We start from the raw sequence: 27182 nt of genomic DNA, 5'->3' as shown, positions 1-27182 counted from the left end.
ACAGGTAAGCAGTATCCTAAAGAATCATGCTTGCTATGGTACTGAATTACTGCAATAAATTTTGATACTGAATACATAATGAGATGTTAGATTTGTAGAATTGTTTTAGATGAAGCTAAATTGACATTACCAACAAAATCCCCAGGTTTTGAAATTTAGCTTTTCCACCATTTGAAACAATTTTGCATGATGTGCTGCTGCTACTGGTGGAGTAATGTGATATTGTTGGACCAAACTGTTTCTAACCATGTTATTTCCCCATGCATTGCAATGGGGCAGATAGATGTATGCAAGAGTGTCATTTCCAGAAAGATTCACCTATACCATTTTTATACAGGTAGTATTCTTTGAAAGACTATCCTATAAATTGAGAAGACATCTTCACTATTATATGTAGTATTAGTCTTCCTTTCCTTCTTTCTTTCTTCCTTTCTTTCTTTTTTTTTTTTTTTTTTCTAATTGAAAAGTCAAGTCGTAGAAACTGAAACAAAAAGGACTTGCTGAAAATGACTAATTTGATTCTGGCAAACAGTGCTGTACTGTAAGGACGAAATATAAACAGTTGAGTGGGTAACTTGGATTCACGTTGCATATATGTTAAGCTGCAGTGCTCTCCAAACACAGAAAATCTCATTTTAATAGGTGAACTCTATTTATTTTGAAAAAAAAAAAAGACGATGGTCAAGCAGCATATTGTGGTTAAAGCAGATAATGGATCAACCATATGTCTCTGTGCAAAGTGAAAGTATTCCTAAATGATAACATTCCCTAACCTCTCTTGAGGTTAGAACTGAAGGAGCATTGAAGAGCTTAAGCCTTGTGAAAATCAGTTTGGCTTTGGTTTTGCAACTCAGCCTTCTTATGAAAGACCATGTGTTGCTGCTATCAAACTACAGGCCTGGTGTGGTATCTGTCAGACTTTAAAACGAGTCCAGTGCCTACCATTTTCAGACAACCCTCTATGTTAGAACAGGGGACTTGGCCACCTGCTGGAGTGAGAACTGACAGTTCTTGCTGCTAAACTTTGTTTATGCAGAATTTTTGTCTGGGCACACCGTGTTAAGGCCAGGAGGGAAGACAGCTTCTAATATTAGCTTGTTTCACATTCTGGTCACATCAAATTGGTGAGGTCTTCAGTAGTTTTGGGTGATGTTTATGTTGGCTTGTGTTTATGCAGAATAAAGTTTTCTATCACTCTCACTTCCAGTTAGTTTTGTGAAGCACGCTGAAAGTAAGGAAAATAAAATAATAGGAAGTTGGTCTGGTTTCCTGTAGGAAACTAATGAAGATGAAATTGGTTCTTGGAATGAACCCACAGTAGTCTGGGAAATACTGTCAGAGAAGACGTTTTTCTGAATCATAAATAGTGAGTATTATGACTCATAAAGTAGGTCACTGAGAGGCTGATCTGGTCTTTACATGGGAGAAAGTGAGAGAAGGACTGAAACTTGTTATTAAAAACAGTAAATTTAACAGAATGATGTCATCACTCGGAACAAATTATCCAGTGTGCATTCCTGTCTGTTTTGATGAGGAATGGGGATTAGCCATCATACTGTAACTTCCCTATTGGGAAAGTGTTCAGAAAACAGTAGCACATTCACTTCATAGCTATTAAATAAAYAGTTTAGCCTCATGTTTTCTATCCAGTCTTTGTATGTCCTACTGCTTTGGCTCTTGGTGCTCTGGGAATCCTCATGGCTAACCATAATTTGTTTTCTTTTAATTAGGGTTTGTGGGGGTAGTTGTTTACAGTATGTTGATTCTAAATACTAAAAAACTGTTGGGTAAAGGTGGCATGCAAATGGCTTAATCTACGTTCTGTTACATAAAACTCTACTCATATCCTTATTTCTGTTAAATGCCGTGGGAATTAATTCTCCAAATGCTGACTTGGCTCAAATGATATCCCTAGCCTTTCTATCGTAGTATTTCAGAGGTAGATATCATACAGATTCTTCTGTTTAGTTTTGGTTTCTTGTTAGTCATATGCAGGAATGAACTGTAAGAAACAAGCCTTACCACTGCTGCCTGAAACATGAAATGTGAAAATTGTGTAAGCTGTCACTTGCTTAAGGATGGATCTTTTGTGTAAGGAAGCTGTCCATTGGATTCAGCTTCTCCTCTGAGTCTCTTTTTCCCATTCTATAGTTTTGTCCTCTTTTAAGAGGAAGCCCTCAGTGTTGGAAGGCTTTTAGTGTCGTCTTTCTCCATAGACACAAGACATGCTGACAAAATGTAATAACTTTATCACTTCCGATTCTCTGGCATTTCTATCTGTCTCAAATACTAATTCTTAATTGTGAATTGTCAACTACTAATTGTAGCTTGCAACTCGTCTATTAGTGTAGCTATGTCTGCTTTCATCCTAGGTAGAAGATGAGGCAGTAGGAAAGATGGAGAAACAGGAAATAACAAGATCAACAAATAACTACAAGATCTGCAGAGCCCAAGGAGGAAAATTTGAAACTGGGTTAGAAAGCACTGCTCACTTGCATGGATGGACTGCTGCATGCTGAACTCATAGCTTGCCTGCTGTGTGGTAGGAAACTGGGACAGTTGCAGGGAGCGGAAACATGAAGCATGCAAGCAAAAGTTTGTATCACTTCGTTTTACAGGATTATAGAATCACAGAATGGTTGAGGTTAGAAGGGATCTCTGGACATCATCTATTCCAGCACCCCTAGTCAAAGCAGCATGAGCTACGGCAAGTGACTCAGGGCTATGACTGATCAAGTTCTGAGTGTCTCTGTGTACAGACTCCATARCCTCTGTGAGGAATTGTCCTAGTACTTGGCCACGTTCACTGTAAAAAGGCTTCTTATATCTAAATGGAACTTTGTGATTTCAGTTTGGACCCATCGTTTTGTGTACTTCCACTGGCCACAATTGAGAAGAGTCTGTCTATGTTCTTTTTACAGCCTCTTATACTTATAGATATATGTTATATATATACATAACTTCCTTTCTTTCCCCTTCCCTCCAACGAAGTCTTCTCCATGCTAAACAAACTCAGCGCTCTCATCTGTTGTGTGAGATGCTCCATTTTTGTGGCAGTTTGCTGCACTTGCTCCATTATGCCCATGCCTTCTGTGTTCAGTTCTGGGCTGCCGGTGCAACGTTGCAGAGGAGGTCTCACCAGTGCTGATTAGAGAGGATGATCCGAAGCTGAATTCAACGGACCTCCCTTCAAATGCTGGCAACACTCATCCTAATGCATCCCAGGATGCTCTTGTCCTCTTGCCACAAAAACACAYTGCTCAATCATGTTTAATTTGTTGACCCCCAAGACCACTAGATCTTTTTCTGCTAAGCATCATTCGAGCTGGTCTGCCAGCAGGATATATTGCTGTATGCAGTTATTCTTCCCCACATGCAAGACTTTGCACTCACCTTTCTTGAACTTCATGTTTGTTTGTTTATTTGTTTTTCTTTGTTTTTCTTTTTCCTCGGCTATTTCTCTGGCTTGTCAAAAGCCCCCTGAGTGACAGCACAATCCTCTGGTACATCAGTCAGTTTTGTATCATCATTAAACTTGCTGAGGCAGTTGAGCAATACTGGTCCCAATACCTGGAGTATTCCACTAGTGGTTGACTTCCAGCTGACCTTTTTGACACTGATCACAATGCCCTGAGAGCAGTAATTCAGTCACCTAACTGAGCCTACCCCATATGTTATTAGCATGTCTATGAGAATGTTAATGGGAGAAAGCATCAAAAGCCTTATTAAAGTCAAGATCAACAATATCCACTGTTCCCCTCTCATCCATCAAGCCAGTCATCTGATTGTAGAAAGGTACAGGTTTATGAGACATGACTTCCCCCCAGAATTCATGCAGAATAATTCTGTTCACCTTCTAATCCTTTATATGTTCAGAAATTATTTTCAGAATTAGTTGTTCCATGATTTTCCCAGGGTGAGGCAGACTGACCTGAAGTTCCCATTATCTACTTCTTGCCCTTCTTGACGATGAGTGACACTTGCTTTCTTCCAGTCCTCAGAAACCTCTCTTAACTATCACAACATTTTGAAGATAATCAAAAGTGACCTAGCAGCGATGTTGCCCAGCTCCCTCTACTCTCATGGACACATTGCAGAGTTGCCCATGGAGTTCTGTATTTCCAGCWGATTTAAATGTTCCTTAACGTGGTCCTCTTCCAAACAAGGGAAAGTCTGCCTTTTCCCGAGATTTTTCCACTTGTTTTGGGTATGTGAGGTTGCTGAAGGYCTGTATTACAAGTGAAGACTGAGGCGAGGAAGGCATCTTCTAAATACCTTGGCCTTTTCTGTGTGCTTTGTGTGCTTTGTCTCATCTCCATTCAGGAATGGGCATGCATTTAGCCCATCTTGCTATTTATGGACCCACAGAAACCTCTTGTTGCCCTCCACACTCCCTTGCCTTATTCAACTGAAGGTGGGCTTTGACTTTCTTAGATGCATCCCTGCATGCTCATACTGTGCCTCTTATGGGTCACCTATTCCTGCTTCTGCCTCTTGCACACTTTCTTTTCATGCTTAAGTTTAATGAGGTGTTCCTTGTTCACCCATGCAGGTCTCTTGATGCCTTTGCTTGATTTCCTGCTTGTTGAGTTGGACCGTTCTTGATGTTAGAAGTGATATCTGAAAATGAATCAACTCTCCTGGGCACCTCTTCTGTCCAGAGCATTATTCCATGGGATTCTTCCCACCAGATCCCTGTAGGGGCCCAAATTTGTCCCCCYAAAGTATATAGTAGGATCCTGTTATTGGCCTTGTTTCTTCCTCTCAGAATCATGAACTCCACCATGTCATGGTAATAGTAACCTTGGTTGCCCTGACTTTCACATTCCCAATCAGTTTCTAATGTTTTTAAATAGCAGGTTGAGCCTAGCATTTCCTCTTGTCAGATCCTTGATCCTTGGTATCAGGAAGTTGTCAACATACTCAGACCTCCTTGATTGCTTGTACCCAGCTGTGTGGTACCCCCAGCAGATGCCAAGGTGCTTAAAGTGCCCCATGAGCACCATGAACTATGAATGTGAGACTTCTTCTAGATGTTTTTAGAAAGGCCTCATCTACTTTATGTTATGAAGCCTGTTTTTATACCCATACTGCTCTGTCCTGTGGAGTGCAAAACCCTATGGGAGATGGGGCTTCCTTTCCACTTCCTAGCATTGTTTAACATGGGATGTTCCTTTTCCCTGYGGTTGGGAACTCATTTTTATGGTGGTGAAGACTGTATCTGAGATGTGGCCTAGTAGCATGCTTGTGTTTGCAATGCAAGTTTATCAAATAAATCTGTTGCTGCCTTTCTTGAAAGTATTAATATTGTGAGAATTGCTCCCCTTTGTGTTCATCCCCCAATTGGAAATCATCCATGAGAAAGCCTATGTGGGAGAGGACGATACCTGCTTGAGGCAGTCTCATGTCAAGGAGTTACTTCAAGTGTATGTTCTCAGTGTGGTCTTAGCTATGAGGAAGACTAAGGTACAGTGTTAAAGCGTTTACCCCCAAAGCAGAACTGTGAACCCAAATCTCCTGATGCTTGAGCTCCATGATCCTTACAAGGTCTGTATTTGTCCTGCTCAGTAGCTAGGCTGATGATTCTGCCCTCCGTACAGGGCAGTTCTCTGTTAGGACCTTGGTTCTAAACACCCTTAAATTTGGCTCGAATGAGTTGTAACCATTCTACCAACACCTTAAAGTAACTTCTACTGATTGGTGCCACTACCTGTCCATTCTGTAAAACCAGTTCTGMAAATGGTTTCTATTGGAGATACGTGTTTTGATATTATAAGTGTTTGTTTGTTTCTTAACTGTGAATAATCTGAATTCATTTTTATGTGTTTAACAATAATATGCTAATTGCATACCTAGTTTAATTCTGATCCTTGCAGTCCTAACGAAAGTCCTTTTTAATTTGATGCAATTTTGCTTGGATAAAACTTCAAGACGAATATTGAAGTGCTTTTCATTTTGTGCTATACTTACTGCGTCATTCAGTATGCATTGTTATGCTGTTGGATTGTTGTAAGGTTTTAAATTCAATATAAATATCCCAAAAGCCCATAGCTTTTGGATATTTTTTAAATATGTTTTTGGTATTTTAAAGTGAACAGTTTGGCTGTTGAGTGTAACAAGGTCTAGTCTAGTTAATTGAAACTAGAATTGAACTTGTTGAGTAATGAAATTGCACTCTGTTGTAGAGATACAGTATACCTTACACATAGGCAAAAATAAGCCTAACGGCTTAATTTTATGGAGTTGGAGAATTTTATAGTTACGTTTTACAGAAAAATTTATTGTCTTAAGATGATATCAAATTACATTTAATTCGGCATTTATAGCAATTCATTTTATTAGCCAAAAAATGAGTTTCCAAACCTGATCTGGGCTATAATAGGACTATAAATGTAGAACCTTCTGCCTCGGGGTATTTCTGATTAACATAGGATCCCCTGCATGGGCTTGTGCTACCGTGTTTGTGGTGTAGTTGGGTACCTGTTTGTTTCCTGCTGTCTGTTAAAGCTGTTTACATGGCAGCTAATCATGTTAGCTCCTGAACACATGTTCCCTAAACTTGTTATGTGAACAAGCATATTCAGTGTTTGCATAGTTGAGACAGACRTGATGGGGTCTTAGTTCTTAGACAGGGCTGTTAGTTTCTCTACCACAAAAATAAGACATAAAAATAAGCTGAGCTACCTTCTGTCCTTCAGAAAGCTTTTTTGTGTTTGCGTGTGCTAGGAGATATCCAGGATGTGACCCTGAGAGACACGGCCCAGCCTTATTGTAGCTCAGCACACACTTCTACCACTTGAGTTTTAGACTGTTGGAAACACTCAGAGGCTTTTCTGAGTTCTGCCCAGGAAATGGTGTCCTTGTGGGACAGAGTCACAGTGTCCCAGAGRGTGGAAGGAGAGTATTTCTTTGTCTGCCTATATGTGGAGGTCTGCGTATCATTTRAAAGCTCTTTTTAAGCAATCTTGCTCTTTTTAAACAGTCAAGTTTTAAGTGGTTACACCTGAATTATTCTGTGCAATTTTTTTTTGAATATAATACAGTACTGTTCAAACAATTTTCTGTTTGCCTTAGGAAGCAGGGTAATGCTAGTAATGGCTAGCATTTGGAATTTTTTATTTTTCTTCATTTGGATCACTAAATGTTTATGGCACTTCACACAGTCTCTTTAATTGTAGCCAATATTGTCAGATTAAATAGATCTAAAACCAAATACTATGTAGTAACTTAATGCAAGTTACACATATTAACTTTATTAAACAGATTAACTTTAATTAGTAGTTAAATATCCCTATTATGCCTGCAAATGATATGAGTGCACCAAAAGAACAATGGAATAATGCACTCAGTGGTACTAGAATGTATTAGAGTACAAGCAAATAAAGGCTTTAATAAATTGCTCCTAAAGCAGAGTACTATTTATGTCAATACCACTGGAGAAAATAGAGGTTTACGTTTATGGGCATGCCTTAATACCACAGAAGGGTATTAAACCTTTGCTGGTATCTTCTTGCTGCCCACCTGTTCCACAAATCTGATCTTCTCCTGATCTTTCCCCCTCCCTCAAAAAAAAAAAAAAAAAAAAAATCTTTACCCAGCCCTTGTTCTAAGGTAGTTTTTTCTCCATAGAAAAATATGTTAGAGTTGATAGGCTTTTTAGTTCTTGCTGATCTTATTTGTAGTTTGTGACGATATCTTGGTAGGTTTTTGCTTTTTCAATTGCTCATTTTGTTGTTTTTGTCATGGACCGTTTCCAGGGTAAATGCTCCTTCCTCCCAATGAGCTGCTCCAGTGCACCAGGAAAGCAACAACGTGTAAAAGGAGGTATTTGCTCACGAGGAGCGTGAAGGGGCCTGGCCCGAGCCCTGAGCCAGGACTTCTCCCCACGGCTGGGCYCTGCAGCTGGGGGTGCAGGTCCCGTAGGGCCCTGCGCCGCAGTCGGTGCCGCTTGCGGGGTGCTTGGCGCCGCCCGCGAGAGACGCTCTCCACAGGGCCGCGGTCGCGGCGCGCGCGGAGCCGCCTGAGCGCTGATGGATGAAGCGGGGCTGGTGGCGGTGACCCCGCTGGCGGAGGGCYGAGGAGCTCCTCTTTCCGCTCCCGCCACACCGATCCACCCTTTCCCCATAACCAGACTCCGAATTTCCAAGCTGCCCAAGCGGAGCCGGGGCAGGATCGTAATTCTGTCAGTGCCTCAGCCGCTAGTTAGATCTGGCCACTGAAATCAAACCCTCAGTTACCTCTGCTACATAACAGACTTAAAAAATTTGAGCAAATTTCTCTATAACTTCACATAACCAAATGTATCCTCTTGACTGAAGATAGGAGCGAAAGAAGGTTGCTAACCTGGATCCCTTTTTCAAGAAGAGTTGTTGTTTTGTATTTTAGATATCTATATTTCTGCCATAAATGTAGCTGTTTAAGCATGGAAAGGAGATATCAAACGGCTTTCTGCATTTAGGCCCAAGGAGGGAAAAGTGATCAAAACGTCTGAGAGCTGCTTCTTCCAGCTGCATGGGGAAAAAGTGGAAAGTTGAAGCAAAAAAAGAAAAATAAAAAGTTAAAATCGGATGGCAAGGGAAGGCAGAGCTGTGGGTTGTGGGGTTTTATTTCTTGTGTCGCATAGATGGCAGCAGAGGGTTGCACACAGGAGCAGCTCCAGCGCGCAGCAGCGGCCAAGGGAGACAGTGACACTGCAAGCTGACTTGTATCAACTGCAGCCTTGGGAAGCTTGTGGCTGGRCATAAAATAGGAAAGAAAGCCACTATTGATAGTGCAAGCGCAGAGAGGATGAAGAAAGGTATGAGATGCCATAAAGTACTGAATTTCTGGAGTAGTCCCAGGTGGCAAAACTTAATCTTTTAAGGTATGTCATCCACTCATGCAACATGATTGAAATCAGCTAACATAATATGCATGTCAAAATAAAGAGACAGAAAGAAAAAGAAAGTATTCACAAGTTGCAACTGAAAGTAATATAGAGCTGCCTTGGGGTACTGTAGGAATTGGCCAGAATGCCTATTTTTTAGTTAAGCAAGTTAGAGAAAGGAAATGTCAGTCCTCAGCTCGGGCAAGCATTCTTTGGGAAGGTTTGCTCAAATGTCAGCGTTTTTCGAAAAGAGCTGCAGTCTGTTAGACCCCAATGCCCCAAATTAGATTTGCCTGTAAAATGGTCAAGCTGAAAATCTGTCTCTAGAAGTGTTGGATTAATAAAAATAGCAGAGTACCTGACTTAGCTTTTATTAGGTATGAAATTAGTGGCTGCAAAAGAGATGTGGTCATCCAGACATTAAAGAGGCTTCTGTTGAATGCTTGTCGGCATCCAAAATTTTGTAGTAGGACTATCCCAAAACAAAAGATGGAATTCTGGATCTGGTAAAGGCTTTGGTATTCTCTTGTGTTTGATGTCGGTGACTGCTTAAGACCTGGCATTTTAAGATATCGTAGTAAGAGGAAAGAAACCTGAGGAATAAATATTGTAGCACGACTAGAATAGTCTATAAATTATATCAATATAGGGTGGTATCTTAATACTGAAAAACATAATTAGAGCTTATTTCTGATAAGGTCGTTCAAGTGATACGGTCCCAACTAAGCATATGCTTTACCATTTCTTTTCCTGCAGTACCTCCCTATAGTTTGCTTTCTGTAAGCAGATGCCTTTGTTGCAAATTTGCCTGAAAGTTATTATAACAACTTGGTGATATCTGGTGGGTTGCTATTAAGATAAGGACTTGTTTTTCATATAATGTTTCTTTTCCTCAGATCTCATATTTTAATGACCCATCCATCCCCTTGAGCAGGCTAGCAACAAACCCAAACCGCAGTGTAATTTATTTCTCACAGGTTTAAAGAAAAGCATWTTTGATTCATTTTGAAGTGTTGTAACTCATGCTAGCCGTGACAGTTTACTAAGATCAGAGCGGAATGTAAATTTACAGGCGTGTAGGTGGTTTCCAGTATCATTCATTGTATACTATGCAGAGTGCTAAAATCATAGCTCTGATTTCTGATCCTCCTTGTTATGACTAAATTACTGTTGATGCTGCTGTATGAGAAAGTCTGCCTGTGATTTTTTCTTATTTACTGTCTTTGTAACATGAAAGTGTTCTGATGGTTTCAAGAACAATTTTTGTTGCATTGTAACAATTACATGCAATTCCTGTTATCTTAATACTGGTGAGGCACTGCTAATAAGTGGAGGAAGTGCATGCCGTTCATTAGATAAGTAGTAATGTGCCATCTTCCTGCATTTTTTTTTTCTTCTTGCTGAATATCAGACTAAATTGGCACGTTTAAAATAAAATTCTTGTGCTTTTGAACAAACTGGCATTGGGACACATTAATTAAATCCTTGGAAAAAATAGGATAGTCGTGTTTATATGTTTTCAGGAACCRCTTAACAAGTTGCTGTTCTAAGCATTATAAGTGGAATTTTTTGAAATATTTATTTATGAATGTGAATAATATCTGCATTTCATTCCAGGGGAATTAAGTTAGTAGAGCAAATGTTAACTTTAAAAAAAATACACAGCAACAAAATTCTTTCTGTGAGAATAATACCTGAGAACCCCAAGTGTCTTTGGGGCTAAGCACTGCAGACTCCCATTTAAGCAAAACTTAATTGAAATAGATGGGTGTGAGGGATTTGGTGGAGAGCAAGAGCAGTTGTTGTTTCCTGCCTCTTTTCCATTGAGCTCGGATATTAGCTTGAATGACATCATTTAATTTTCTCAATTTTGAAATGCTATATTTGCATAACAAAGCAGTATTTTTTTCCCCTTCAGGATCATTAGGACTGCTGGGGTGTATGTGTGCATGCGTGTTTCCAGACTCTTTTGCTGAGTAATACTAGATTTGTTCCCTCTGTTCTGTCTAAGCTTGGCTTTGTGGTTTGTGTAGTTTTAGGAATGTATATTCATCCTCTTGACTTTCTTCATGTGTGGAAGAAATGCATGGTACATCTTGAAACTGCTTGGTATGTTTTACGAGCATGCAGAACAAGTGAAATAAAATATTTGCAGTGGTAAAAATGGTTTTGCTTATTTTGTTACTGCGTGAAGCTGTATAGACATAACTTAAAAACAAACAAATTGTGGAAGAATTGCTGCAGTGAGACATACGATTAAGATTGGAGAACCTATGATTAAGAACTGCTCTGTGGTCAGTAATGACAGAACACAATTACATGAGGGGGGTTTATTCCACTATTACAGTATTCTCTGGACACAACTTTCTATTTCTCTTATAACAGTAATTTAGGAGTTCAAGGTGAAACAAAATTTGCTTAGTAGTTTCAGAATTTTAATGAGTTGTGTTGCTGGTTTTTTTTCTTTTTTTTTTTTTTTGGTTTATTAATTTCAGTGCATTTTTACATACTAGACATACTTGTTCCATATAAATGTGTTTTTAAATATATCAATTGAGCAAAATACGAGCTGTCATCTTGAGACATTTAGAATCACTGCTTTTGTTGTAATCATTTTTCTATTTATAGCAGAGATCTGGGGTAAACCTGTATAGAATATCGTATTTTAACTGTTTAAATCCTTGGTAAATCAAATAATTGTATAATTTGTAAAGAGTATATACGTCTGGTGTTTAATAATAAGTCTCCTAAATCATGAAGCAGATCAGTTTAAATAAAATGCCATTGCAGTTTAGACATAATAAAGGAGCATCACAATGAAATTCATCAGGGAGTTAAAAAATCATTCTGGAGATTTATCAGTCTCCTCAGGAATAACAGAGAGTTATGTCTTTGGAACAAGTGAACGATGCCTGCTGCTGCAGAACACAGACCTGGAGAAAGAAATTTTTCATCAGCATTTGTGTCCTAGCACAAACTTTGTTTGCAAAGCAACAAATTTATTAGAAAGACACTTTTTTTTTTTCTACTTTTTTTTTTAATTTCAGCTCTGGCTGCCATTGCATAGAGAACTTAATGCTCCTTAACTTATATTAAATTTAATCTCTATTAAATAGCTTTTCTGATGTCTAGGTGCATGAAGTATCTTTGACAACAGACTCCAAAAATAGTGCAGCTAGAGCAGTGGGAACAGTAGGAGCAGCACTCYGCTGTACAACTATCCATAGTCGTGTTCCATTACCTTATATTTTCATTAAATACTTGTTGCATATATTGGTTTGAATAATTGCATTGTGCAGGTTTGTTGAAATGCATTTTCCTATAAGCGCATGATGCTAAGAAATACATTTTAATTTTAGCCAGACATTCTTGCATAATGCTGCTTTATGATGATGCAATTTCACTGGCATAGCATCAAAACAAAGGATAAAGCATCAAACAAAGACATAAAAACAAATTAAAGGATGCTTAAAGTTTGAAGCACTGCTTAAAAGATTTCAATATGCTTAATACTCTTGAATATTTTTGCAGCTTTTTTTTTCCCATGTGYGTGGAACAAGTTGCAAGTCCTGTGGAGCTTTTCTAATTTTAGTTTGCTGCAGTGCTTTCTTCCTGTGACTTGTCTCTAAAACTCCAGTGTGGCAAAGAACATCCTCTATAAATGATGTATTTTAATTACAAGGTATATGCAACCTATGTATTTAGTTAGCTGGGCAGTAAATTTTAATTGCAGAGCTCTAAAAAATGTTCCTGAAAACATTGCATACATTCATCATTCCAGAGTGTATGGAGCTAATAAAAGATTCACTCATTTTACTGAAAATATATTATCTGAAATGCCAATTTAATTTAAAAAAAAAAAAAGGTAAAAATAAATAAGTAGTGGACAATAAAAGACATTAATTATTTCTGGTACTAATATCTCTTCTATACAGTAATTTTGTCTGTGTATAAACTTCACTTATAGTAACAGCTTTTGCAAGATTTATCTGAAATAAAATGCTACAAAATTCTTCCTGTAGATTTTGGAAGAGTATTTTTAATTAAAAYATTATGGTATGTAAATAGGTGATAAATGAGAAATCTTTTTTCCTTTTTTTTTTTTCTTTTCCTATTTTTTTTTATTGCAATACTGGATTTTCCTAATGGTGATTTAAATAATTCTAAAGAAAGACAAAGAAAATTGGACTGATGGACTTGTATTAGGGTCTAAGCCAGAGGCCACTATCGTTAGTGGAACTGATTCTGCACAAAAACATTTGGGAGCATTGCACACACAGTTGCAGGTTTCCTCTTTACTGTTTGTTCTGCATCTAATACTTCGACTTTATGGAGATRTCAGTGTTTGGAGGTATTGTGCATTCTTTTCATATAAAATTGAAGTGCTTCAGAGTATCATTACTGAGTATTGCAAATTTTGAGTAACTCCCTTTTGTTAATATGTTTGTCGCTGAATTATTAAATGCGGTGATGAGAAATATGTTTTAGAAAATAGGACTGTAAATACTTGATGCTAACCAAGATRTAAAAGAATGCCAAGAGGTCTGTTGAAAACGGAGAATTACAGAGTGTTAACCTTTTTAAGAAGAGTAAGTACTTCATTACGTGTAATTCTTTGCCTAACAGTTGTGATCAAGATATGAACTAGAATTCCCGTATAAATATTAGTGTAGGCTATTCTTTATTTATACGGAATAAAATCAAAGTAAATGACTTGCACTTTCTCTTCAGTGCTTCAAATTAAATAATGGGAAATCTGATGGTTAGCATCGAGTCTTGTTGAAGTCAAAATTTTACAATAACACCCAAGTGATCAGTATAAATTATTTATGAMAGTGTCACTGTAGACCTCGTAATCTAAGAATGGTATTAACTGTTGCAATTTAATACTTGAAAATACATGTATCACTGTCTAACATGAAAACCTTATCATTGTTCAAAGGGCAATTTTTCCATCTGTCCTGTGGCTTCCATATTAAAGTTGAAATTTTTAATCCAAGAATGTTTTGCTTTAAAAGAAAAAATAAAAGGTGGGAAGGGAAGGAAAAAGTTTAATGTAGTGAGACCCATGGATAAAATAGGATTGTCTGCAATATATTATCCGTTCTGTCAGCAAGTATAGATTAAAGTAGGCTTTGCTTCTGAAAGCAAATGTTAACATTTTTATAGGAGGGGTATCTTTCTTAATGACATGTTGTGTATGCATATTTACTGTTAGTTGTTAACATGGTCACAAACTGCACTGTTAACAGAATGAAACATGTGGCTTGCTAATGCCATGGAGTGTAAATAGCTTAAAGATTTAAAGGTTGCAACAACAATATATTGAAAATATAATTATATTTGAAGGCAAGCGAACAATTGAACCTTAATTAAATGTAGCCTAAGTTTTAATTTGTGATTGAATTATTTTTTTTAAGTACGTAGACATTTTTGTTTTATGTGGGATGTGAAAGGCTTAATATTTTGTCTTTAATATTTGAAGAGGAACTTTTCYATATTGTAATTAAGTRTTGTTATGAATAAAAACTGTAAAARTAATTTTGAGACTTTTTGAAGTGGCTTTTGCTTACTATATCACCAAGTTTGAGAGCAGCATCCCAAACTGTGCGTGTCTGTATGTGGAAACCTGGGTGTCACCAGACCTTTGCTTGGATGCTACTCAGTTCCCTTGTGTTAGTATGCACCTATTTTATAGTCTATGTCGCAAGACTCCCAGCACAGTAGTCACTTTTTCATGTGTATTCTGAAGCCCAGCAGTTGCTATATGCTGTAATTTTTGTTTGTGTGCTATAAAATGGAGGTTAGAATGTTTAATGATGACATAAATTCAGGTGGATGCATTATAAAAATGAAGCATTCATAAGCCTAGCCTATACATAAGTGCAAGTTTATACAGTGTAGCTTCTGATTTTTTTTTTTCTGTCTGTGACAGGCTATAATGACATGTCCATCTTTATTTCAGTAAGGGAAATCATATTAGTGCATTTATTAGTTTATTCATACCTTGTCATACAACACTTAGAAATTATGTTATTTACCTTTGTTTAGAAACTATGTGATTGAAAATAAGATGCCAATGGGGAAATACTCATTTTGTCAATGACCAATTAAAAGGATCTTTGTAAAATCAGGTTCTCCTTCAGAGTTTTAGTTATTATCTTTCTCTTAGTGTACAAACATATTGTAATGACTTTTAAAATGATTCTTATGAGGAGAAATTGCTTGTTGGACAGGCAGCAAAATCAGGAGACTATACTACTTGCTTTGTTGTTTTTATATTAATTTTATCTCTTCTGCATTCTTGTTTTTTTCTTGATTTACTTTTTTTAATATCACTGTGTGAGAATGTTATCCGGAAGGTTTTTAAAGCTAGTCTAGCAGATGATCACTCTACTGACTATTTACTAAGTTGTCTTTCCTCTTCAATATTGTGTTTTTATACATGTTAAACTACACTACTATGGTATAACATATACATTTGCCTTGTGTGGCACAGATGAATTACTTGGAATGCCATCAAAGCTATTTTGTGTGTGTTAATAATGCTAAAAATTTTGAGTATTTGTCACGTCACAAGTTAAATGTAATGATAATAGTGTGACCATCTAGTAGATTGGGTGTTTCATTACTATTAAAACTCCTCAAGTTAAAGCACAAAAGCCAGACTGAATCAATTAGTCTGTTTCATCTTTTTTTCCTCTTCTCCTGTCACTTTTTGATTTAAGCTTTTTTCTTTTTTGTTAGATGGGTGGTAAGCGTGGGGAGTATGTGAAAAAGTTACACTTTGGAACTGATTTAAAAGACTTTGACTAGAACCATCTGTTCCCACCTCCTAATCTTCGAGCTGCTCTTGAAAAATAGGCCAAACCTTATCCCAGGGGGGCKAGTGGATAGAACTATCTACAACAATAATAAAATGTAAAAATACAAAATATACAGATACCAAAAGCTCAGTGATCTGTAACAGCCTATTCTTGCTTCTGGTTACTTGTTCAGATCTTTCTTCCTTGGCTTGGAAGGGGAATATAGGGTACACACACACACGAGGGGGGAAAAGCCACCTATCTGCCTGCATTTYGTACAGTATGGTGCTGGCAGAGTGAAATCTGTGAAAGAACATCATCATTTTGCCTGTCCACTATGCACACATGTTTCTACTTTGACAAGGGATCTGATTTTCTACACACATCCTCCCCACAGACCCAGCTGCCTTTCTCTGAGTCCCTGAGAAAATATTCCAGGATGTCACGTTTAGAAATAAAATTTGGTGTCTTGAACCTCCCCTGTTTTAAATGCTGTTTAGAAAGGCGTTAAATTAGATGATGCCGTGCACCTCTCAGATGAAGGCCGTTGTAGGGATGATGAGTGTTTGGTTGTTTCATTTTTTGTTCAGAGAAAGGTGGTCATTTCACGTGGGGTTTCCTTTGGTTGTTTTTTGAATCCAAAACCCTGTTTAAATTGTGTCATCTGTGGAGCAGAAGCTGGAATAGCTACAATGTAAGTACCTTTATCCTGAAATACAAAGCTCCCTTTTTCTACCAAATCTATTGTGAGAATATTTGTCCTGTTTTCTAGTGACACGTCTGGGCCTCACTCCAGGTATTGGAGACATCCCATCACCTTTTGCAGTGTGAACTGTGCTGCAGTTGTATACGTGTCAAACATGAATGCAAAGGATTATGATTTCCAAGTACAGTACTTGCTATGGCACTTGCTCCTGGAAGAAAATATATTCCAGATTACTTTTCAAATTAAATTTTAAATTAATTTTTAAAAAATAATAAATTTGTGTGCCTCATCATCTCTAAATCACTATCTAAAACATACTACTGATGTCCCTATTGCAGGGAAATCAAGGAAATATAGGTGGTTTTGTGTGTGCCTGTGTATATAAAAGGGAGAGAAAACAGGGAAGAGGCTGTTGATTATATTTTAAATACTCCCTAGGTATCCCTAAGAGGATAATCCACGTGCCATAAAAGTTTCTTGGTGGGGTGCTGACAGTGTTAGCACTCCATAAGATTATGCAATTTCTTTTTTGAAGCTTCTGTTTCTCAGGTGTTGCTCAAAAAAAGGAGGATACAGAATGGTCTGCACTATGGTGTTGGTATCCAACTCGACTGTTGCTTTAACCCTTCCCTAACACTGCCTGTGTGCTGTTGCCGCTATTTTGACTTTGCATAATAAAAACAAACCAAGAAAAAACAAAATATTGCTGTGAAGTGGTTCAAAAATATTTTTCTGTATAAGAAACCCCATGTGATAGTTGTGTACTTTTCATTTTGTGGGTTTCTTTAAATAACTTCAAAATAAAGTTGGTAAGTGCAGTGGTCTTAGTATGAAGTTCCTGGTATAATACCACTGGATTGATGGTTGCTTTGACACATTAGGAGAGGAAAAACAACAACAAAAAGTTGGGCTCTTTGAAAAGCTGAAATTAAACTGTTTACTCATCTTCGGGATGTTTCACCACTTTCATACCACGACCCTTCTATTTCATCAGTGATGACCTAAGATCATTATCAAGCAGCTGACACTGGATACTGCACCAKTGTCAGTGTTTCTGTCCTTTTCCACCAATACGTAAGTACCTGCGTGCATAATAATCTTGAAATTCAGAGCATCCTTCCTGTTTTCATCTTTTCCAGTCCTTTCTTTAGAGACCCACACTTTTGGGGCCTCTACCCCTACATCTGTGGTTAAGACGCTGATGCTGGCTGATCAAGTTCACCTAAAACAAACCTGTGCAGCGAGTCCTGTGTATCTGCCACTGTAAGAACTGGCTTTATTTCCGTGGTGAAAGGCAGGAGAGTTTAACTGTACCAACAGGGTAGTGTGGTAGGTTTGTTGTCTGTTTTAACTCTATTGCTAGTAAGGATTGCAAGTTCCATGTAGCGAGGACTGCGGCTCCGCTGTGTCACGGCTTTGCTTGTAAGATGGGGTGTGTAGCATCCAGCGTGTGTTTGTTAAGGTCCCTTGGCCTTTGGYGTGAAGTGAATAAAACAACAGCCTCCATTTATGGCTTCCTATTTGAAAACAGAGCGTCAGAATGGTTCAAAACTGGGCTGAGCYCAGAGGTTCACATGCTTCCACACTCAGAGAATGTGCTGGGTTCGTTTAGTAGCAGCATTGCATGGGTCCCTTAGGTACCTTTGTGAAGTGGACTTGCATATTCTAATGACTGGGGTATGTTTATAAAACTTCTGGAAAAATATGTGCTCTAGTGTTTTAAAGTGTTATGTTCTGTGGGAATAATTCAGGGTTTGCAATATGATAACCGTTTTGACTCCATCAGGCACTGTTATTAGCAAACTCCAGTCATGACATGGCTCTACCCCAAGCTAATGGAGATACTGCAGTTGCTTTTTGTCATTATTCCAACTTCCAAGTTGTTGGGGTTTTTTTTCCTGCTCTGTAGGGAAGTGATGTATTTCTCCATTCKTGTTCCAGAGATGCATGTAGCATCTACTTCATGTACCCAGGTAGACCAGTACTCCACTTAATGTGCTTCAAACTACAGCCAGAGCCTGATTCTTCGGTAGAAGGAAAAGGTGGAGGAAGTGATRTTTGTCTCTCCAGTAGCAAAGACAACACTTTCATTAGGCAGTGAATGTCAGCACTGTTCTGTATAGTCTGCCAATAGAAATTACTAAATCAAGCAGTCAAAGGAGTGTGACTGTTCTTCAGGGTCTGAAATGTTATCCATAAAAACAAGTTTCAGCTGTAAATATCTTTAGGATAGAGTAGTCGTGAGGTTGATTAGTCTCTTTGTGATGCCAGCTGTTATTTTTGTTGCACTTTTGAGAAATGTACTATGTAATGTTAAGTAAGACACAGAAACCTGTACCTCTTCATTATGAAATGTTCAACTATTAATGTATAGATCAAAATCACAAGTTGCTGCTGTTAAAGCCGTGTTAGGCTTTTGTATAATGTTGGTTATGTTTTGTATAATATTAGGTTTTTGTATAATGTTGATAGGCAGATTTCAGTAGCTAATGTTTTTTTTTAATAGTCTTTGTGATCTGCTGAACTGTGAGAGGACCTAAGGAGCTTCTGCCATTCAATTTATCACAGGTTTAACTCCAGATTTAACTTAAGTGGGAGTAGAGCTATTTTTATGATCAAAAATTTTCTGTGATTTATAAGTATTTATTTTAAATATATGAAAAGTGAATCTTCTACTAACTTGTTCATTATGTTCAGTGGGAAAGATGGACCTTTTTCAGGGGAATGAGATTGTGCCAGTGTTTGTAATAATTTTTCATTATTACAGYGCACCCAAGGTTGCACCATTGTACTTGAAAGGAGAAGCAAAGAAAAAAAGCAACTTCTGGATTATATGACACTGCCCTTTTCTTAAATGAGCAGAGCATTAAGTAGCAATAAAACATAAATGTCAAAACTGTTATATGGAAATTTTAGTATATATGAAGATATTTTTAAATATTAGGCACTATGCATAATAAATAGAGTATTTTGGTCTTTCTGTGACCCTGTTGGTTTCCTACATTTAAATAACAGTAGATATATTAGAAGCCTTAGGTAATTCCATCAGTGTGCTAAACATTTTCTTGGCCTTCTGTACACTAAAACAGGAAACAATTTGGTTGGCGACATAGAGGTGGAATGCAGTCCGAAAATGAAATAAGATAAAACTCCCTACGGAGAAGCAGTCTGCGTGTTACACCCTGAAGGGATGAATGCTGATACTGTGCACGAAGAGCTTCTTTACAGAGTCTTGGAATTTCTAAATATTTATTATGGCAGTATATAGTGGCTGAATTACCTAATGTGTTGCTGTTTCCTTCTTTATATAACCTAAAAATACCTGATAATTCAACCTTAAACTTCTTGTAGTTTCATTACCGTTCTGTAGACAGTAGTCTTGAAATAATCAATGCTATTGAAAAAATGCTTCAGAGCAAAAGTGAGATTCGTAAAAAATATGTATTCTAATGGTTAAAATACTGACTTAAAGTAGGAGGCCTCGGTTTTAACTCTTTCCTTGCCATCAACTGAGAACTGAGAGCAAGCTAAGGTTTTGATGCTCATTTGTTAGTATCTTTGCAGTTATTGACGCAAAGTCCTTTGTTAATGCTCTGATATGTTTAGATGCCTTTTCTGAGATGTAAACATGACATAAATACTTGAATTTGTACTATGCAAGTAATTTGATGCTCATCTGCAAAAGCTGATTCAGAATTTAAAGAACAAAGCTTCTGTTCTTTTAATTTCTTCTCTTAAATTGCCTTAGAGAACCTTTGAGTGTTTGTTTTCTTGTTACTCCTCAGTTTCAGCCAGTGGCATGACAAAGTGGTGAAGCTGTTGACCAAACTGTGAATAAAGTGCACAGTGCAACAGTGTGTAGGCAATTCTTGAATTAAGAGACCTGATGCGTTATGCTGTTTTTACCAGAATGCTAAGATGTTTACAAAAGTCTTAAGATGCGTTGGATTGATATTGGATTGATATTTGGATCAACAGTAAAGAAAACAATATGAAAAAATCCCCTGTTCATGAATCACAAAGAAATCTTGCCTGCTGAATAGCTGGAAGTAATTCATGTAACAATTCAGTAATTCAAAATGTAAAAGTTGTTTCTGGAATTGTAAAATAAAATGTTTAGAAAAGATCTAGACTAGCAGACCTAAGTTCTCCGGTCTAATGCGTGCACATCTTCATGAGCAGCAACATCATCCTTTAGAATTAATGTATTTTTAAACACTTGACAATCTCAGAAGTTCAATCTGTGCCATGCTGAGCTGCATAAAGTGGTTCTAAAGTTCCTGGAGATTTTCACCACCTAATTGTGTGCACAGAAAGATGTTGCAGGAGCTATGTTGAACAGCTTCCTCACCTCTACGCACCCTRCCAATCCAGGAAAAATCAAATGCATCTTTCTTTGAAAAGACCTCACTTGCTTTCCTAGAATGCCACTACCACCAAAACTCCCTTTGCCCTCCTGTCTGAGGCTCTAAGATTACTAGAAGGAAAATCCATTAGGAAACTTTTCTCCATCCGTTTAGGTAGTCCTGATATTTTGCTGCTCCTGCACCTGTTATCATTGCTTTTAGATGAGAATTTACAGAATGTGTAAATGTGTACTAATAAAACTATATTTTATTAGTAGCACTCCTCAGTTGGATTTAATAAATGGGTTCGCAAACATTTTTGGTTTATGCCTGTGTAGGCGAAATAGAGGCCATTTTAAAAATTATGCCCCAAATATTATGGAATATTTGAGTTTTCAGTTTTCATTCTGTATAGAATACAGAATATTTTGTACAATTGTGTGAGGAACCAGCAAGTGTGACTTGCTGCATATTGATGCATCCTTACTCTTGATTAACCACTCTCTAGCACACTAGCACATACTAGCACAATTGGTTCAGTTTGATATGCAGTTCACAAAGTGGTAGGTGGCTTGCTATGACTGGACCTTGCTAATCTTGAGATGCATCCCTAATAAAAAGAACAGCACAACTCCTCATGCATGTCCAGTTTATTACTTTTTGAGCCATATATTAAATTGGAACTGAAGAGAAGAGGATTTGGCAGTAGCCAGCCAGCTTAGTTTGTTATACAAGAAACAAACGCCAATGGCAAAAGTACTAAGGGTTTATAAAGAAAAGCCAGACCTGCCTTGTCTGACACAGTTTAATCATTTCTTAAGACTGAAGTGACTAGGATTTCAGTCTACCCAGTGAAATACAGGCCCTGATTTATTGCTTCGTGGAACCCTTTGGATCATGCTTCGACAGTGGTTCCCATAATTTTTGCACCAATGGGCCACTGTTTACCCTCTGACTTTTTCATCGAGCACTGTATGTATTTTTTGCTGAGTTTTTAATTAAAAACATTTAAAGGAGATATGGTTTCTGGAGACCATTAGCTTTGAGCTTGTCGACCATCAGAGACCTATAAACCAGAGTGTGGAAAGCAGTGTGTTAAGAATTAATTTAATATAGCTGAGCAGCTATATTTAATAAGCTGCAGGAACTGCTTTGTCTCCCTGTTTCATTTCTTGAAGATGTAATTATTACATTTTTCCATCCCAGTGCTGATTTTTCTTTTAACTGTAACACAAAAGCATTCTACAGTTATCTTAAACTCTAAAGTATCAAAACTTACATTAAAAAGCTTTTCACTATTTTGTAAATATTTTCCTTTTGTCTTTCATCAGATACAAAGACCTATTATAATCCCCTAGGAAAACAGGAATCTGAGTATCARTTAATTATGATGATATTAATTAAGACTGTATTTCCTCCCTGAGCTTTCTATATCGGCCGAAACCATTAGTACAACTTACACAGCCTAAAAAAGCAAAAGCAATAGACTGCTTTTTGCTTTTGAGGAGTAGGTGCGCTCATGCACCTTCCTTTTATTAGAAAATGCGTTTTTACACCTTCATGTTTTACTCAAATTATGTCAGGATATATACACACACACACACACATACACACGTTATATATATATCCATTTATATATTTACATATACATATATATATACACAATACATATATAAATATTTCTTTACAAATAAGCAGTAAACTTGTAATGCTACTAATGATCTGATTTACAGTTTACTTAAATGTTTGACACTTTGAGTAAAACCATAATAGATACATGGGAAAAGTAAAAACCTACCAGCCAATCAGAAAAAAACAAAAAAACAAAAAAACAAAAAAAAAAAACACTGCTCTCCCGCTCCTGCCAATGTGTATATATGGGAAGAGGGAGTGAAGTGAGCCTCTGTGTATGTAGAGGGACATGTGGGAAATTTGAAACAATTTTATGCTTGTGATTTAAAAACAAAATATCACCTGGAAATGTACTGCTGAGTTCGTTCATGAGAACCAAGCCAAGAGAAGTAGGAAAGTGTCAGGTATTTCGGATCGTGACAGAAGAACGAGAACATTAAAGCTTATTAGGAGGACTGAGGCATCAGCCAAATCAGTTGTGTTTAGACAAGTAGGATTTTAATATTAATACACCAGATGGAATGCTGCATTATAAATGCCTTTTTTTTWAATGTTCCAACTTAAAGTTATAGATGTTTAAAGCTATTGTAAAGCTATTGTTTTCATTTTAGCATCTGCAAAACAGTAAATCTACCATATGACAAGATGTGTTTTTGATGCTATTTGGAACCAAATGTCCCTCTGAGTTAGTCATGTAAGTGCTATTAATGCTTGTCTAATTATGTAAATATAGTGTTCTCTTTTCTATGATCTGTGCACAGTGTAGTTGAGTTAATTTTACATTCCCTTGTTTCTCTGCTTTTCCCTTAAAGCGCAAGTTTTGTTAGCAATAGTTTTCTTCTTCTTGCATTCCCTTTGCTTTTAGGGAGAGGGGATGAGGAGGAGGTTCAAATGTTGCTAGACAGTCACTGAAGTTTGCACATCACTTAAATGAACAAAAATGTTGGTTTGCCTATTTACATGACAGTAAAATGTGTAGGAGCAGACTGGTTTCACACGGTGGTCTATCTAGAGGCTGTTTCCTCGAGGATGGGAGAGAGGAGGCAGTGCCACATGCTCAGAACAGCTGAAGCCACGAGTGTTAGATGAAGCTTCATCTGTGTTAGACTCTCCTCTCATGACAGCTTTCCTAGCTGCTGTGTTTAAAACAGAAAATTCAAATGTCTGCTCAAACGCCAAGGCAGTGCTCAGGTGGGGCAGGTGGCTCTCTTTTGCTTTAGAAATACTTCTGCAGAGACTGCTACTAGAATTTGACCTGTGTGTTAAGCTAAGTCATCCTGTTAAGTCTTTTTTAATTGTTTGTCCATCCTTCTCCTCAAAATTTCTGTAGATGTATTTTATCTATTTTTTTTTATTTAAGCCCTTAATATATTTTGTGCTTCCTCTCAAAACTTCTGTGCAGTCTTAAGGAGTAGAAGTTGTATTTTCCTACCTGAATTTAATGGAGGAATCTGTGTTTGTCACAGGACTGTAGGAGCAAGGCAGTAAAAAGACAGTCTAATCTCTGCCTTTCGATTCTCTTGCACCCAGCCACTCATTCACTTCAAGTTGCTATCAATAAACTCTTTCAAGTCATGCACTAAAACTGGGTAGGAATGACTARTCTTCTAGCTTTGGAGTAGTCTTCTGTAGGCCATCATTAATGAAACTATAATTTTTATCAGGTTAAGGTGATGTTCTACTCACTGGGCTGATAGAAGGAATTAATGTTTTGTAAAGATCTGCTAAACTCTTAACAGATGCTCTATATGCAATCTCATTTACTTCTCTACTACTCTACTGGGAACTTTTTGTCCACCTATGATAATTTCTCTACCAATAACTATCTGTGTTCATAGACACATGATGAATCTTTTTGCTCTGTTAATATAAATGATTAAAAATAATATTTTAAGCAGCAGAAATATGTTTTTCCTCATTCCTCTTGGCCAAAACAACTCTTGAGTTTCCCCTGTTCTCAAACACAACTGAGAGAAGCTATGAAAAGGTTTGTCTTTGATGGAAAAAATTTGAGGACTGATATTTGGAGAGATGAAAAAAGCGTTCTGGTTACAGGTTTGATGCTAATTGAAATTTGTTAAGTAATTTGTATAGAAATTGTTATTATCAGATTAGAACATGAGTASTCATCAGATCAGTACTCGTCTGCTTAACTGATTCATACCTTTCAGTGACTTGCATTAACTTACAGAAGTTTTAGTTTGTGCTTTCTGGTTATAAATACCATCATGCAGTAAGATAATATGCAATCTCAGAAAATGCTGAAATAGGAAATAATTTCTTATCTACAATAAGAAATAGGAAGAAATGTAATTGTTTTGACGGTCTCCTTTGGTAAGTMATGAAATTCTTTCTTCAAAAAGTAGTGGATTTGTTGACAACTTGAGTCTTAGAATAAGTCAGTGACTGACTATATGCTTTCTTATAATTCACTTTCATGGAGGAAAGSAATAGAATTTAGTAAAATAAAATTACATTATTGCTATTAGTGGCACAGACTGATTTGCTTCTTCCATTCTTTGGTAGCTTATGTGTAGTAGTTAGATTTTAATAATTGTTTTAGCAAGGCCAGGAAAATGCCTTGCAGCATTATGAGTCTGACTGAGAGAGGAAAACTTTGAAAAGTTGCACAAGAAGTTGCACACAGCAGTGAGTGAAAGCATCCTGACTACGCTGAATATAGCCAAAAGCATTTGCTAGAGACCTTTTTCTAATGAGTTTGGAGGCTGTCTTTGTCAAAGTGCTGGAATTGTAGGAAAGAAAAGCCCCAGCAACAACAAATGGCACAAAGGGACCCCAAGGGACATGCTGCCGTGTAGCTGTTCCCAGGAGCGGGCAGCACGACCCTCTCCTGAAGCSAGGTAAGAACTGTGGTGGCCAACGTGAGCATTCGTGCTCCTTCGACTGCTTCTTTGAGGCTTCACCAGCACGTTGTCCCACCAGGGCCATCCCGTATCTCCTGGGGCGGCCTTGCATAGAGCCAGTCCTGGCTCTGCCCCACAGGGATCCCATGGGACACAGACATTATCGGCTCTGTTGGGAGAGGGGCCTCGCGGAGGGYGCGGAGGTGCTGCTGTGAGCCCGGCTGGCCCGCGGCACGTGCGGTCACTGCCGCGAGCGGCTGCAGGTGGGAGCTCTGCTCATTCTCCCCGTGTGCTGACAGCCAAGYGTAAACACTCCAGCGGCCAAGTCCAAACTGCGAGTTAATATTTCAAGGTACTGGTCAGTGAGGCTCAAATAATCCAAGTATATGAGAATATAAAGAGAGTCAACAAGATCCTGGAAAGGCTCGTATCAGGTATTATGGTCCACCAGCCAGTGGATTGCCCAGTGTCTTGGCGTGCTGAGGCAGTTGGTCAAGCGCCCACTTGCTGGCTTCTTCTCTTGTCTTTTTAAGGTCCTGGTGAAGCAGGATGGGAAGTAGATTCAAGTTGGTGGTGAGAGAAGACCAAAGTGAAAATTTTGCTCTCTTCAGCAACTTTTTTTTTTTCCAGATATTTCACTCTGTTTTCATTTGCAAAATCCTGATGGAATGATCTTGAATTATGCCTGTTGCTCTTGGCATTTAGCGATCTTAACTACACGCAGTGTGAAGGACCTGCTGCTTGTCCCAGAAATTATAAAATTGAACGGAGATTGATCTTGGATGTGTTCCAGTGTCGTTCCCTAAACCTTACATTTTATGAGCTCTCCCCTTTTTCTTCTGATTTCCCTCCTACACACACACACATACACGCACACAGAGCTTTGCGATGACCTTTGGAGGTCCCACACTTTTTTACATGCAATAAACATACATCTCGATACAGACACAGAAAGATTAACAAGTTTCATAAAATTCTAAAGATGTATTTATTAAAACTGATTTATTGACAACTGGTCTGCCTCCAGACTTAGCCAGAATGTTTGTGTGTTACTCTTGTTTTAGGGAGATTTTTGAGAAGTGTGGCCACAACATTGGGGATTCCTTATTGATCTACGTTTCTAGAGTATTCCAACACACATGTGATAATTTATTAAAGAAAAATATTGCATAGAAGGTAATTGTCTCATGCCGTAGAAGCTCCAGAGCTGCCCAGCTTTCCTTCTGGCCAAGTCCACCTTATGAGATGGGATAATTCCATCTCTAATTCCTTCCTTTCTCTCAAGATCTTATGGATTTTCACATTTTTCTTTTCAAATGAAGTAAATGCTTTGACTTTCCTCGTGAGAAAATGAATGATATCATTTAGTATCATTTATTCCTAACACCTTTCATCTAGTTTAGTGAGTTTAGCTTTATGAGTAAATTGCTCACTGATTTTTTTTTAAAGTGCAAATGCAACTTCTGCAGAGCAATTTTAAAAGCTAAGGCTTCCTTTTTAGTTTTTGACTCTAACATCTGTAATTCATATGGGAAGATTTTGTTGTTTGTTTTCTAAGTAGATGAAAATTGACCAAATAACCATTTTTTATCTGCCACTGAGCGTGTCTCTTCTTTTGACTTCAGCATGCATCTTTTTGACAAAAGATGAAGTTATTAGCTCTGGTATTTGTCACTAAGTAATTTCAGGAGGCATTCCTCTGGCTTCCAGTGTTGTGAAAATACTCTAGCCAAAACATCCAACTAAAGAAGGTTTAAGTATTTATTTAGTTACTCAGCAGAAATATTGAACACACCTTCTCCTATGATATTACAGAATCAGTGTATTGTGAGCAGTGATTTACGCTCTTGAACTTCCAGGTGTAACTGCTTTAACAATGTCCCTAAGCCGTGCCCATTTTCCAAGGTGTGTGGAGATTTATTTGCATGTGCTAAACCGACTGTTCTTTGCACATGGATATCT

The 27182-nt window shown here is 37.7% G+C and overlaps 1 protein-coding gene across 1 annotated transcript in view; it reads left to right on the top strand.

Moving 5' to 3' along the window:
• Window positions 1–27182, top strand: part of GMDS (GDP-mannose 4,6-dehydratase) — a 399732-nt gene that overhangs the window by 69122 nt on the left and 303428 nt on the right. The gene's annotated exons all lie outside the window — the stretch shown is intronic.

This window comes from Nothoprocta perdicaria, unplaced genomic scaffold (genome assembly GCF_003342845.1).
Source record: "Nothoprocta perdicaria isolate Ctin4 unplaced genomic scaffold, notPer1 scaffold_24, whole genome shotgun sequence".
NCBI classification, from domain to species: Eukaryota; Metazoa; Chordata; class Aves; order Tinamiformes; family Tinamidae; genus Nothoprocta; species Nothoprocta perdicaria.
This window is presented reverse-complemented; position numbering and strand designations above follow the sequence as displayed.